Source organism: Mauremys reevesii, linkage group 8 (assembly GCF_016161935.1).
Source record: "Mauremys reevesii isolate NIE-2019 linkage group 8, ASM1616193v1, whole genome shotgun sequence".
In the NCBI taxonomy this organism is placed as follows: domain Eukaryota; kingdom Metazoa; phylum Chordata; order Testudines; family Geoemydidae; genus Mauremys; species Mauremys reevesii.
The window spans coordinates 59,153,998-59,169,308 of record NC_052630.1 but is presented as its reverse complement, the minus strand read 5'-3'; positions in this window follow the sequence as shown (position 1 = coordinate 59,169,308).

Below are 15,311 nucleotides of genomic sequence, written 5' to 3'. Positions count from 1 at the left end.
CGATGCAAAGAATTCATTTAGTTTTTCCACAATGGCCTTATCATCTTTGAGTGCTCCTTTAGCACGTCAATTGTCAAGTGGCCCCACTGGTTGTTTAGCAGTCTTTCTGCTTCTGATGTATTTACAAAAAATTGCTATTACTTTTGGAGTCTTTGGCTAGCTGTTCTTCAAATTCTTTTTTGTTTTTTCTAATTATATTTTTACACTTCATTTGCCAGAGTTTATGCTCTTTTCTATTTTCCTCATTAGGGTTTATCTTCCACTTTTTAAAGGATGCCTTTTTGCCTCTCACTGCTTCTTATATTTTGTTGTTTAACCATGGTGGATCTTTTTTGGTTCTTTTATTATGTTTTTTAAATTGGGGTATATATTTAAATTGAGCCTTTATTATAGTGTCTTTAAAAAATTTCCATGCAGTTTGCAGGGATTTTACTTTTGTACTTTTCCATACCTTTGTATCACATGTTTTTTTTCTATGGCTTGAATTCATGAAAAGGCATTCTCAAGGAACTGATATGTCTAAGAGCAACATGTAATAGAAGGGAGGTGATCCACTTATTATTTCAAATGTAGACTGTTGCTCATAAGTTTGAAACTATATTGTGCTGTTTTCATACATCTGTAGGGATAGGATAACTGAAAATGATTACATGGTCACAAAATGCATACAAAACAAATGTTAACTTAATTGGAAGTCAGTTCTAGTTCAGAAAATAAACATTCTCCATTTGGATCAGTAAGTAGTACTAAACTTTTTGGTATTCTGCAGTCTCTTGACATATACAGATCATCCACCCTCAAGTTAGGAGATCCACACAGATAGGCTGAGGATAATTCAAATTTAAGAACCATCAAGTAGATATGAGAGGAGGCTTGTCTTTTCTAGAAAATTACATTGACATATAGCATGACTTGAGGAGGTGAGTTAGCTAATATGATATTGACCACTACTTTGCAATCAGTGTAAACAGAGAAAAGTTGTGTTTAACATCAAACCAGGAGCTTGCAGGTAAAGTCTGGTTTTAGTATGGTTTACCCATGAACAGTTGTTAATGTTGTAAAACATGATTTATCTCTGACTATATAGACTACAAAGTCATGGCCAATATTACTTTAGTTAACATGACTCCAGTGTTCTAGTGAAGACACAGCCAGTTGGAATTGATAGCAATGTGGCTGGATTTATGGATGAAGGAGGCTTAATAGAGATATCTCAGTCCCAAATGTATTACTTATAAAAGTTCCCACAACACAAAGTATAATGTTCAAGTTATCAGTTTCAACCATGATTATCACAGAGTTCTTTTGTGCTGTTACTTTCTAGTTTTCTCTCTCCGTCAGATCTCTGCTTCAATATGATGGGGGGAAAAATCCTTCTAGCTGTCTATTCATCACTGAGTACAGATAAATATTCATTATAGCTAGAGCTGGGCAAACTCAATAGTTTTGGTTAAGGGATTCATGTGAACATTTTCTTTGGTTTCAATCTGTGCAAACTGACAGTTTGAGTTTTGCTTAAAATTTCAACAAATCCCAAAGAAAAAAAAAGGTTCAATAACAAGTGCTGAGTTGGATTGGTTTTGTGACAGAACAATGCAAAATATTATGGGAAAGAATTTCACACCATCGAGTTCAAGGTATCACGTTATAATTACTGTTCAAGGAATTGGGTTTGTAATTTCAGACAAACTTGCATTTTTGTCGCAAATTCATCCCACTTTGGAAGAGAGGGAAAAGAAAAAATAAAGAACTTTGTTGGTCTCTTTCCAAATATCCTGTGACTAATGTTATATAGGGAATTGGACTCCCATCCTTTGAAGAATATTCACTGTGGGATTAATAGACTTGGGCAAGCTATTATAGGATGTTACAATGCTGGAAAAAGCTATATTGCTGTTCTACATATATACTTTTACTGACCCTCTGTGATCTAGTACCACTTCTCTCTAAGTAGATGATGGAAAATCATATTTATTCTAAACCTAAAATATACTATAATTCTGATTTTTGTCAAAATGGGGGGCATACTGAATCCGGTCACATTATAGGAACACTTAGCATATTGATCATTATAACACTCCCCTCTAGTAAAAGTTCATGCTTTTTTAAAAACTGTACTAAAAGTCATCTTTCTTTTTTGAAAGAATTAAAAAAAAAAGATTAATAAGAAATAAAAAGGCAAAGCAAAGAGTTAAATATCAAGGACAAAGGTGTATACACAAATCTGTAACAAGGAAGTTTGTATTGACATAAAGAACTCTATAAAACTATAAGAAGCATGGGTAGTCCAAGAAGGTTAGAAATAGCCAGTTACTTCAAGCAGCTGAACTTCCCCAACATCAGTAACCAAAAATAAATCATGAATCAGTATTCCACCCTCTCTCTTTCATCGCTGACTCTTTTTAAAGTGTATAATGTTTCATCTTTAAGAGAAAATGTGATTATGTGAAATTGTTTTTCTGCCCTTTGTGTATCAACCTGGTTTCCATGTTATAATTAATACTCTGCAATAAAGGTATTGAAACATAAAAAACAAACAAAAAAATACCACATTCAAAATCCCGCAAACATCACTGTAAAAATAAGAAGCTACAAATTGCACATTATATCACCACAAAAATCATAAATCAAGGTTCTCTCAAAAGGTTTGAAAACTTTACAAGTCTTAAAAGAATCTCGTGTGAACACTGTGTTTATAACATCCTCAACTAGGTGGATCCTCTGGTTTTGTGTTTCATTGTGAATGTTTTGCACAGCTCTGCATGGAATTCACTTGGGTGTGTTCTTTCCTGCCTATTAGAAATGGAGGAATCTTGGGTGCTTCTCAGTGTGGTATATAAATGCCAGTAGTTATACAGAATCAAACCCATTAGAACATAAAAATGGCCATGCTGGGTCAGACCAATGGTCCATCTAACTTAGTGTCTTGTCTTCTGAAGTGGCCAATGCCCGGTGCTTTGGAAGGAATGAACAAAACAAGGCCATTATCGAGTGATCCATCCCATCATCCACACCCAGCTTCTTGCAGTTGGGGTTGCATCCCCAGCCATTTTGGCTGATACCCATTGATGGACCTACTTTCCATGAATTTATGTAATTCTTTTCTGAACCCAGTTATACCTTTGGCCTTCACAACATCCCCTGGCAAGAAGTTCTACAGTTTGTGATTGTGTTGTGTGAGGTAGCACATCCTTTTTTGTTTAAATTTGCTGCCTATTCATTTCATTAGGTGACCCCTTGATCTTGTGTTATGTGATGGAGTAAATAACACTTCCTTATTCACTTTTTCCACACAATTCATTATTTTATAAATCTCTATCATACCCCCCCTTACTCATTTCTTTTTCAAGCTGAACAATCCAAGTCTTTTAAATCTATCCTCATATGAAATCTGTTCCATAACCTTAGTAATTTTTGTTGCCCTTCTCTGTACCTTTTCCAATTCCAACATACCCCCTTTTTATTTTTCTTTCTTTTTTTTCAGATGGGACTACCAGAAGTGCAAACAGCGTTCAAGATGTAAGCATAAACCATGGATTTATATCATGGCATTATGATATTTTCTGTCTTATTATCTAACCCTTTCCTAATAGTTCCTAACATTCAGTTAGCTTTTGTGACAGCCATCATACATGGAACAGCTATTTTCAGAGAACTATCCACAATGATTCTACAATCTCTTTGTTCAGCGGTAACAGCTAATTTAGATCCCATCTTTTGGTATGCATAGTTGGGTCTATGTTTTCCAGTGTGCATTCTTTGCATTTATCAACACTGAATTTCATCTGCCATTTTGTTGCCCCGTCACCCAGTTTTGGGAGAGGCCCTTGTAACATCTTGCAGTCTTCTTTGAACTTAACTATTCTGAGTAATTTTGTATCATCTGCAAATTTTGCCACCTCACTGTCTACCCCTTTCCCCAGATCATTTTTGAATATATTGAACAGCACTGGTCTCAGTACAGATCCTGTTGTCAGTTCTAAAAACTGACTTCTTATTCCTACCATTTGTTTCCTGTCTTTTAATCAGTTACTGATCAATGAGAGAACCTTCCCTCTTATCCCATGACGGCCTACTTTGCTTAAGAGCCTTTGATAAAGGACATTCTGAAAGTCTTTTTGAAAGTTCAGGTCCACTAGATTCACAGGATCACCCTTGTCCACATGTTGACTTCATCAAAGATTCCTAATAGATTGGTGAGGCATGATTCCCTTTACAAAAGCCATATTTCACTCTTCAAAAACATATTGTGTTCATATATGTGTCTGATAATTATGTTCTTTAATATAGTTTCAACCAGTTTGCTGTAGTAGGCTTATGGGTCTGTAATTGCCAGGATTGTCTCTGAAGCCTTTTAAAAGAATTGGCATCACACTATCCTCCAGTCATTTGGTATAGAAGCTAATTTAAGTGATAAGTTACATACCAGTTAGTAGTACTGCAATTTCATATTTGAGTTCCCTCAGATCTCTTGGGAGAATACCATCTTGTCCTGGTGATTTATTATTGTTTAATTTATCATTTTCCTCCCAAAACCTCCTCTATTGACACCTCAATCTGTGAAAGTTCCTCAGATCAGCCACCTGAAAAATCCCCAAAACCAAAAACCTCAGATTTGGTAATCTCCCTCACATCCTCTGCACTGAAGATTGATGCAAAGAATGCATTTAGCTTCTCTGAATGGCCTCATCTTACTTGAGTGCTCCTTTAGCACCTCAATCATCCAGTGGCCCCACTAATATTTGAAGGTTAAAATCACAGATGGATAAACAAGCAAGCAACAAAATGAGAGCTAGGTTTTGGGTTTTTGTTTGTTTGTTTGTTTTTAATATGTGACATCAAAACAAATACATCATTACTGATATAATTCATGAACAATGTTCTAAAACTGAAGGTGCCCTATATTTTCAAAGTGAGGAAGAGAAAATACATATTATTAAGACTTTGTCACAGTTTCTGAACCTATCTAATACTGCTTATTCCTTGGGGTCTTCTCTGCAGGAGCTCTGAATATAAGCCAAGGCAGGACTGCTAAATTTTAACGGGCTTTAGTCCACACACGCTCAGTTGCACAAGCAAAATCCACACAGCAGGAAACTGAAATTTAAAATCTTTAAAAGCCATTTCTTTTTAATCCCTGTTATTAGGAAATTAATTCCAGTTGGGTTTATAGGCTAGCTACAGGGAGAGAAAAATAAAAGTTACAAGAATAAGTATTTCTAGTTTACTTCAATGGTCACTGGATCATGTGAACCCATTCAGAAATGTTTGTAAGAAGCCCTTAGTTTTAAAGAAAGTAATTCAGATGCAGTGAAGAAAATCAGCATAGTCTGGATGTACTAGCCCCTTAATACAAATAGAAAACAGTAATTCATCAAAGTCTTTAAAAATACAGCCTGCACTGTATACTATTACTGGCTTGGGGCCAAATACGGTTATGTATCTGCACATGCCACTTATGTTAGGGCTAAGTTTGCTTTGACAATGTATCTGTACTGAAGATGAGTGTTACTATACTACTCTCTGTGGTATAGTAATCCTCCTGCAGTGCATCTCAGTTTAGCCTGTCTCTGTTTTGGAAAAGTTTGGGGAATTCTGAACATGCAGTACGGATAGGGTAGGTATTTTATCAACCATCATTTACCTTCTGCTTGGGAACTGAGAAGTTAAACTGTAATACGTTGAGATTCATAGATTCTAAAGGTATGTCTGCACTACAAGACTATTTCGAATCAACTTAAGTCGAATTTGTGGAATCGACGTTATGAAGTCGAATTTGTGTATCCACACTAAATACACTAATTCGACTGTGTGAGTCCACAGTAACGGGGCCAGCGTCGACTTTGGAAGTGGTGCACTGTGGGAAGCTATCCCACAGTTCCCGCACTCCCCGCTGCCCATTGGAATTCTGGGATTTTCCCCCAATGCATGCTGGGGGAAAAATGTGTCGAGGGTGGTTTTGGGTAACTGTCATCATTGAACCGTCAATCACGCCCTCCCTCCCTCCCTGAAAGCACCTGCGGGCAATCTCTTCGTGCACTTTTCTGCTCAGTGACAGCGCGGACGCCACAGCACTGCGAGCACGGAGCCCACTGCAGTTATGGCCGTTGTCAACTCCTCGCACCTTATCGTTCACCTCTTCCACAGTCAGCTGCTGAGAAATAGGGCTACTTTTCAATGGTGCTGCGAGCACTGGTGGACCATGGGGGACGTTTTACCAACATCAATGTTGGGTGGCCAGGTAAAGTTCATGATGCGCGTGTTTTCAGGAACTCTGGTCTGTTTAGACGCCTGCAGGAAGGTAGTTTCTTCCCGGACCACAAAATAACTCTTGGGGATGTGCAGATGCCTATAGTGATCCTCGGACCCAGCCTACCCGCTAATGCCCTGGCTCGTGAAGCCCTATGCAGGCGCCTTGCACAGCGACAAGGAACTCTTCAAGTACCAGCAAGCAGCGAGCAGCGTGACCTGTGACTGTTCAGTTTCTTTAAAGAGAAGCTGAACCTGCCCCTGTTTCTTTACCAAGTTACTGTTGACTAGCATCTGCAGTTACATACCCCGTCCACCCCGCTTCCCCCACTTCCAACACACGTTTAAAAATAAAATACATGTTCCACTGTAACTTTACAAAGGTTTCTTTATTGATGACTTTGCGTTAAAGGGTTGAAACTGGGACGCGGACTGTGCTGCGTAGGGTGTGTGGTGATGTAAAGACCGCCTCTAAACTCGAGGAATGACAGGCTCCTGCTCCCAGAGTGGTCTGCAGTGCCGGACTGGTTGTTTCAACGGAGCCTGCCATCCCTCCTTTTTGGGACTCTGTGTGCGGGGGCTATGTGGCCTTGTGGCAGGGGAGGACGGATACAGATTCCTCTGCTGCGTGGCTCTGTGGTCCAGGACAGGGACCGTTGCATGAGATCTGTAACTCCCCTCCCCCGCTACAAAGTCACGTACCCCCCCACCCACACAGAACCTGCAAACCACCTCCCATACCGACCAGGGTGCCTACTGACTGCACTGTGTGTGTGACCTGCTGCTGATCCTGCCCCCGTGTCTATACCCTGGTAAAGGTGATTGTCCTGTCCAATCACCAACCCCCTTCCCCCCCTTCAAACACAGTCTCCTCTAAAAGAACATGACGGAAACAGTAATTAACAGAAAAGTATTTTTATTATCAACTAGACAGTTAGGGGATGAAACTGGGACGGGGGCTTGGGTGAGGCGGGAAGGAAAGGACTTCTCAAAATTTAGGGTACGAGAGCTTTTGGGTACTTGAGCACTCTGCTGGGGTGCAGTGACAGTTTTCACGGCCCCTGGCACCCCTCCTTCTGGTTATTTTGGGTGAGGGGGGTATGGGACTTTGTGGCGGGGGAGGGCTGTTGCAGATACACTGCAGGGGGGCTCTGTCCTCCTGCCTGCGGTCCTGCAGAACATGCACAAGGCGCCAGAGCGTGTCCGTTTGCTCCCTCATTAGTCCAAGCAACGTTTGAGTCACCTGCTTGTCTTCCTCATGCCACCTCTCCTCCCGTTCGCTGTGTGAGCTCTGGTACAGAGAGAGGGACTCCCTCCACTGACTATGCTGGTCCGCCTCATCTCGGGAGCAGCCGAGAAGTTCAGCGAACATCTCGTCCCGTGTCTTTTTCTTTCGCCGCCTAATCTTTGCCAGCCTCTGTGAGGGGGATGCTGTGGCAGGTCTGGAGACAGTCGAAGCTGTGTGATGGGAAAAAGGGAGTGAATTCCTTGCAAAGATACATTTTTGCAAACAATGAACACAGTCTCGTCTGTGTCTGTGAACAAGAGCATGCACAGCACCTATCTCGTGCGCACTCCTGCTGCAGGCAATCCGGAAAGCATAAGCTCTGCCCCTGCTCCACCCCATCGCAGTGTCCCCCGACCCTTGGAATTCCGGGTTGAGATCCCAGTGCCTGATGGTGCAAATTTCATTGTCGCGGGTGGTTCTGGGTACATGTAGTCACTCATTCCTTCCTCCGGGAAAGCAACGGCAGACAATCATTTTGAGCCCGTTTTCCCTGGATTACCCTGGCAGACGCCATAGCGTGGCAACCATGGAGCCTGTTTTGCCTTTTGTCACTGTCACCGTATGTGTACTAGATGCCGCAGACAGAGGCGATTCTGCAGCGCTACACAGCAGCATTCATTTGCTTCTGCATGACAGCACAGATGGTTATCAGCCATATTGTACCATTTACCATGCCATTGTAAATTGGCAAGGTGATGATGGTTACCAGCCGTATTGCATTATACCTTCTGCTTCTGTCATAGGTGCCCCTGGCCGAGATCAGCCGGGGGCGCAAAAGACAAAACTGGGAATGATTCCCCGAGTCAATCCCTCCTTTATGGTATCTAAAAATAGAATAATTCCTGCATAGAGGATGGGGCTAGTGTAGTAGAGATCCAGTGTTTCAGAGAACCAGAGAGCACAGCCGATCCGTGTCAGATTATGCAGGAATGATGAGCTGCATGGCATTCACAGGGGGTGCTCCTGTAACAACCCCACCTGTTGCTTCCTTCCTCCCCCAGCCTTCCCGGGCTACCGTTGCAGTGTCTCCTGATTTGTGTGCTGAAGTAATAAAGAATGCAGGAATAAGAAACAGTGACTTGTTACTGAAATGAAATGAGGGGAAGGCAGCCTCCAGCTGCTATGATTGTCCAGACAGGACATTAAGCAGTGTGGTGGGAGAGGAAAACAGCATCCTGCTGCTATGACAGTCCAGGCAGTACAGAATCTTTTCTTTACACATGAAGGGCGGGGGCTGATGGAGCTCACCTGTTGCTATGATGAAGACGGTTAGCAGGCCGTCTACTTATGGGCTGATGACGAGGACGGGTACCAGTCATATTGCACGACACCATCTACAGCAAGGCTGATGATGATGACGACGGATATCAGTCATATTGCACCGTCAGCCACCCATGGGGGTTGGGGGGGAAGGATGCTACAGTACAGTGCCGCAGCATCGCGTCTACCAGCAGCATTCAGTACACATAGGCTGACATTTAAAAGAGTCAAGAGACGATTTCTTTTCCTTTTCCTTCTGGGGGTGGGGGAAGGGGGTACACTGATGAGCTATGCCCTGAACCGCCGCGGACAATGTGTTTGACCGTACAGGTATTGGGAGATCAGCCAAGAATGCAAATTCTTTTCGGAGACTGCAGGAACTGTGGGATACCTTGCGTCCTCAATCCCCCCTCCCTCCATGAGCGTCCATTTGATTCTTTGGCTTTCCGTTACGCTTGTCACGCAGCAGCGTGCTGACTCTCTGCTACGCCGTCTGTCCAGAGATTTTTTAAAAATACTTTGGACCAGGCGTAACATTATGGTAATTTTCCTAATTAGATGCAGGAGTTGCCGAGCGAGATCGCCCTGAGGAGGGTCACTGAAGGAGATAGAGAGTGCATGCTGCGTGAAAGCCAGCACAAAGCAGGGGCCTATGCTGCCAGTATTATGGAGGCATTGCTCCCAGAAAACCTCAATAAAGCCTGGCGCGGAAAATTGTGCTACCACGGAGCACCCAGTAAGGCAGCTCTCCCCAGGAACCTCCTGCGGAGGCTTTTCGATTTCCTCCTGGAGAGCTTCGTGGAGATCTCCCTGGATGATTTCTGTTCTATCCACATATATAGAGAGACCTCCTTTACACATACTTCAGATTCCTGTTATATTAAGAATAAAAGTTTACATGTTTAAAGCACTTACCGACTGCTCCTTCCCCTGATTCAGGGTCCGGGTTCACGGCCGGGGAGGGTTGGTATGGGATCTCCGTGAGGGTGATGAAGAGATCCTGGCTGTCGGGGAAACCAGCGTTGTAAGCGCTGTCACCTGCCTCGTCCTGAACAAAACCTTCCTCATCTTCCCCGTCCACGAACATCGCCGAGGAACTGGCCGTCGACACTGTCCCATCGTCAGAGTCCATGGTCACTGGTGGGGCATTGGTGGCAGGCTCCGTAGCGTCCGTTTGCCGCTTTGATTTTTTGGTAGCCTTGTCTGGGGTCCTTGATTTTCATGCAGTGCTGCGTTGCATCCCGCCTGTATCCTCTGTCTCTCATGGCTTTGAAGATCTTCCCGTAGGTCTTTGCATTCCGTTTTTTGGAGCGCAGCTCCGAAAGCACAGACTCCTCGCCCCACACACCGATCAGATCCAAGACTTCCCGGTCACTCTATGCTGGGTCCCTCTTTCTATTCAGAGATTACATGAACTCCTCTGCTGGAGAGCTCTGCATTGCTGCCGGTGCTGCTGAGCTCACCCCAATGTCCAACCACGAAATGAGATTCTAACTGTCCAGACAGGAAAAGGAATTCAAATTTTCCCGGGACTTTTCCTGTATGGCTGGTCAGAGCATCCAAGCTCGGACTGCTGTCCAGAGCGTCAACTGAGTGGTGCACTGTGGGATAGCTCCCGGAGCTACTAAGTTCGATTTGCATCCACACCTAGCCTAATTCGACATAGCCATGTCGACTTTAGCGCTACTCCCCTCGTCGGGGAGGAGTACAGAATTCAAACTAAAGAGCCCTCTATGTCGAATTAAATGGCTTCCTGGTGTGGACAGGTGCATGGTTAATTCAAATTAACGCTGCTAAATTTGAATTAAAGTCCTAGTGTAGACCAGGCCTAAGACCAAACACTGCTTCTTGTCACAGGAATGATTTTTGTGATTTCCTAGTTCTACAAGTTACTAAGCTAAATTCAAACTGAGGTCCCAATCCCCAGCATTGCTTAAATCCTTTTGCACTGCACCTAACAGTCCATCACAGCTGGCATAAGTTATAGCATTCTGGTGGCTTCTCTGACTTATGCCTTGGGCAGGTATAACCCCTAACTGACCCCAGTGCTGGAGGAAGAACAAATGCCCACTTGGCTCAGGACTGGAGCTCCTCCACTCAGCAAAGCAGAAAGTTCAGCCCTGAAATTTTAATACTTTCCCTATGTTAGGAAGATATTGTGTTTTTACAGCATTAATGGATTTGGATGGGATGAAAATTTGCATTTGGGTAGTTGCATAATTAGACATTGGTTTACAAGCTATTCACAAAAACATCACATGACCTCTATCATCCAACTACAGCCTGGTCAATACTTAAATAAACTGCTGATAAATAACTAGATAGCAGAGCAAGGCAAAACAACAACTCTATTTCAAACTACATGGCCCTCAGCTGGCTTAAATCAGTAAATCTTCACTAATGTTGATGGAGCTAGGCAGCAGAGAATTTGGTCCTGAATTTCATTTCACAATCAAAGGAGTATAAATATTTGTTTTAAATGAAGAGTGCTTAGAAAAAATGCTTACTTTTAAAATTATTATTATTTTTAGTATAGGTGTGGGAAGGTCTCCATCTGCCTCCCAACCCTTTAATGCTGCAGTTGTGACCACAGTGTTGAAAAAAGAAAAAGAAAAAGAGTTTCAAATACATCAACACACCAATTTCTTTAGGGTGTACTAGACATGGTGTGAATTTCTGGCTGAGCCTCAGCAAATAGTCCAACTCTGAAGTGAATGCAAAACACCATCTGGTTTTGTGTCTGTGCACTCGGAAGGCAGGGATAGTTCACCTGCAGCTTTCTGTACTAATGCCACAAAGCTCTCACACACCCTTAGTGCAGTTTTTCTTCCAAAGAATTGCAGTAGCATTCCCATAAATACTTAACATTGATTTCATTTCATTGCTATATCCTGACATATTATCAAGCTTATCTCCATAAGAACAAGCTTCCAATACAGTATAAATTCAGCATCTTTGCTATAGATTAAAAAAGACTACAGTCAATACCACCTTAGCCTACATAATTCTATATAAACAATTGGCTCCCCATTGGCTTGAGGGGCAGTTTTTTATCTCTGTTTTGATTATCTTTTTTGGAAAAGTGTATAACCCACATAAAGATCTTACATATTTTTGATTACATCCTTCTTCCTCACCCTTCATATGTTGTTTGCCTTCATTGGTCCTAATTCGTCTAATCAGGTGGACTCCTGTGACTATGAGAACTCCAGGTCTTTAACAGAACCTCATGCTAGTCTAGATCTACAAACATGGAGCAATTTGGACAATCAGGCTTTATATTGTAAGATTTTTGAAGAAGTGTTGGATCTTCCTGTGTGTGGACAGTGTGTAGCACAACATAGGCATAACTAGAATGCTGTTATTAGTACTACTGAATAAAGATTACCTAATTTGAGGGGGTGTGTCAGGAATCATCATCTGCAGCAGAGTCACTCGCCAGGTAAGCTAACGAGTGCAGCTGGCCTAATTGGCTACACTGCCTGATTGGTTCAAAGAATCAGCAGACCAGACTCTTAAGCCCAGTTGCAGCAGGAGTTCACCGGCTGTTCAAAGTATTTGCCATGGCTGAGATAGATCATTTACCTGATTGCTCCCAGGCTTGCCAGTTCAGATCCTGGGCTTCGATTCCTGGTTAATTTGCACAAACCAGTAGGCACAATCACCTGCATCCTTCTTGTCCACATCTCAGCCCCCAGTAGCATTTTGGTGCCCCCACTCCTGCAATTCACCTTAGCAAATCAGCCTTTTCCTCCCAATTTACATATAGGCAAGTCTCTAACTCACTCTGTCCTTTCCATTCTTGCATTTTTGCAGTGCTATCAGCCTTCACTCCTTGAAACCTCTGCTTTGCTGCATACTTTTAATCAGGGGCTGACAGAAGTGCCCACATCCTCCACCCTAATGCCTTGCATCAGGCTGCAGCATATGTTTCTCTCTGTTTCCCTTTGGTCCAGCCACAAAAAAACACAGTAAATGTATAATGGTCCATGGAACCCTCATGGTAAAACCACTTTCCCAGTCCCCACAGTAAAACACAGAAAAGTACAGTGATTTTCCATTTATCTTTCCAGGGACTTCCAGGTCACCCACATGAGTCCACCACCACCACTCCTTTCTGCCCTTGCTTCAGGTCACCACTCTCCAGACCAATCCATCTGAGTGTGACCTGTCTGATGGCTCTTCTCTTAAACATAGTCCAACCACTCAGCCCTTTTCAGCATCATGACATTGGCTCTCTGGGAGGCAACTGAGTCACAGGTGCACTGGCCTCTTCCTTCTTAAAAGTCCAGTCATCCTGTGACACTGGCCTATGACTCTCTCATGGCTCCATTTAGTTGGGAACTCCTCTTTGGAGAAAAGCCAGATGGCTTCTCATCCTCATGAGACAGCCAGGAGTAGGAATGTTAGGCAGTAGCTGGTCTAGCATGGATCACCCAGCGTGATTTTTCAGCTCTGGCAGGTCGGCAATCTCATCTGGCCCTCACTATGTGTATTTAAAAGTATTATATACTCGTAGTGTAGGCAAAAAAAGCTTTAGGGAGTACAGCCTGCCCAAGACACGGGAGACTATAATTAAGAACAACAGACCCTTCAAAGAGGTTGCTTGACTTTCTGTACCCTGCAATGGGATTATTAAAAGGAATGAGGCTATCAAAAGGTAGGACACTACACAAGAATTGTCTCTGGGGATGGGTTATATTCAATATGTTTTAATTGAATAAAATGGTTAAATAATTAAAGGTAAAGGTGTATTTTAATAATACTAATTGCCTATTTAATCTGGGAAACATAAAATCAAACTTTTTTTATTAAATAAATGAGAACTTGAGGCTTCCCTGAGGAACCCAGGGTTGTGAGGCACCTCACTAGCACCTGCCCTTAGTATGAGGAAGCCTTACCTATGTCTGCTGGGGGACATGCTCCCTGACTCCACCGGCCTCTGCCAACACAAGCACTCCCCTCTAGGCCTCATAGGTTCACTGTCACTCTATGTGTTAGCACTAGGCAAATTCCAACCCTTAAGCCTTCTAAGCATCTCCTTGGAGCACTTCCACACCCCCTAGAGGTCCACTGGACTCACACTCAGTATTTATCAATTCCAAAGAAACAGTACATCCCAGTTTACTAGTTTCACCTTAGATCATCACAACGCTTTTCACAAAGCGCTTAGATTAGTTTATAGCAAAATCAAGAATAAATGCATTTAACAAAGCATAGTCAAGTAGTATCAAGTAGAAATATTAGAAACAAATGGTTACATAAAAAATCAGAACTCTGGAGCCTAGACTTAATTAGCAAGATACCCTTGAAGTCTAGTAAAGCATTGTTCACCCAAAATCTTTACAGTGCTTCACAGTGAGACAGGCTGTGACTCTTCTTTATACGTCCTTTCAGTTTTCCTCTTAGGTGAAGGATTCAGTATGTCTCTGCACTCCAAGATAGATTAGACCAATACTTTGTCTTTATTCATAAACGGGACACTTCCCCCTCCCCTGTTGTTTGTTTAATCATGTAGATTTCCCTTTTTGGTAGATTTCTCAATCTCTCAATTCAAACCTGGCTCAGTATGCAAATAGACATGCAATACACAACTGGGTCATACAGGAAGATAAGTGTTAGTTATCTCCTGTCTGAAAGGAATATTTCAGAAGTATGTCATCTCTTCGTGACTTGCTTTACCTCCATGACCTCAAAAGCATGATTTTCAATATAGATACATAACTCCTTAAATATTATCCTGACGTACATTTCACAATAAATATGATGGTAAATGAGCTACTGGCTCTCAGTCGAGACTTCATGTGCCGCTCTTTGGTGAACTATTATGCACATATCCAACTCAGGGGACCCCTGTAAAACTCTAGGCACCCACTGTCATTTAGCACCATCAAGTCCCTGGGTTACACTTGTGTTACTGGAAGATACTTTAAGTCTACAGTTTAGATTAATCCTGAACTATATTCATCCACAGTGTGACCTGTATACACTATAATAACGTTGTTCAGGGTGTGGAGAAATTGTCAATATCACACATTTTAGAATGAAAGGCAAATTAAAGTGGAAATTACAATTTTTCCTTCCCCCCTGGAAAAAGAATTGTGTTTAAAATAAAAATGTAAGGGATATAATTATGTATGAATAACCCCATTTAAATCTGAGATGTGGCTTTTTATTACGTGAATAAGTCCATTATTGAGACATATAAACTTTAGCCATTAGCAATTATATTCTATTGGTCCAAAATAATTTCAAAACATACCTGATTCACTCTTATGTTAGATATAATCTAGTGCTGTATTCATAATAGAACTATAATAATCTGATAGCATAACACTGCTGATTCAGGGGTGAGGGCTAGCTCAGTGGTTTGAGCATTAACCTGCTAAACCCAAGGTTGTGAATTCAATCCTTGAGGGGGCCATTTAGGGAACTATTGTAAAAATCTGTCTGGGGATTAGTCCTGCTTTGAGCAGCAGGTTGGACTAGATGACCTTCTGAGGTCCCTTCCAAC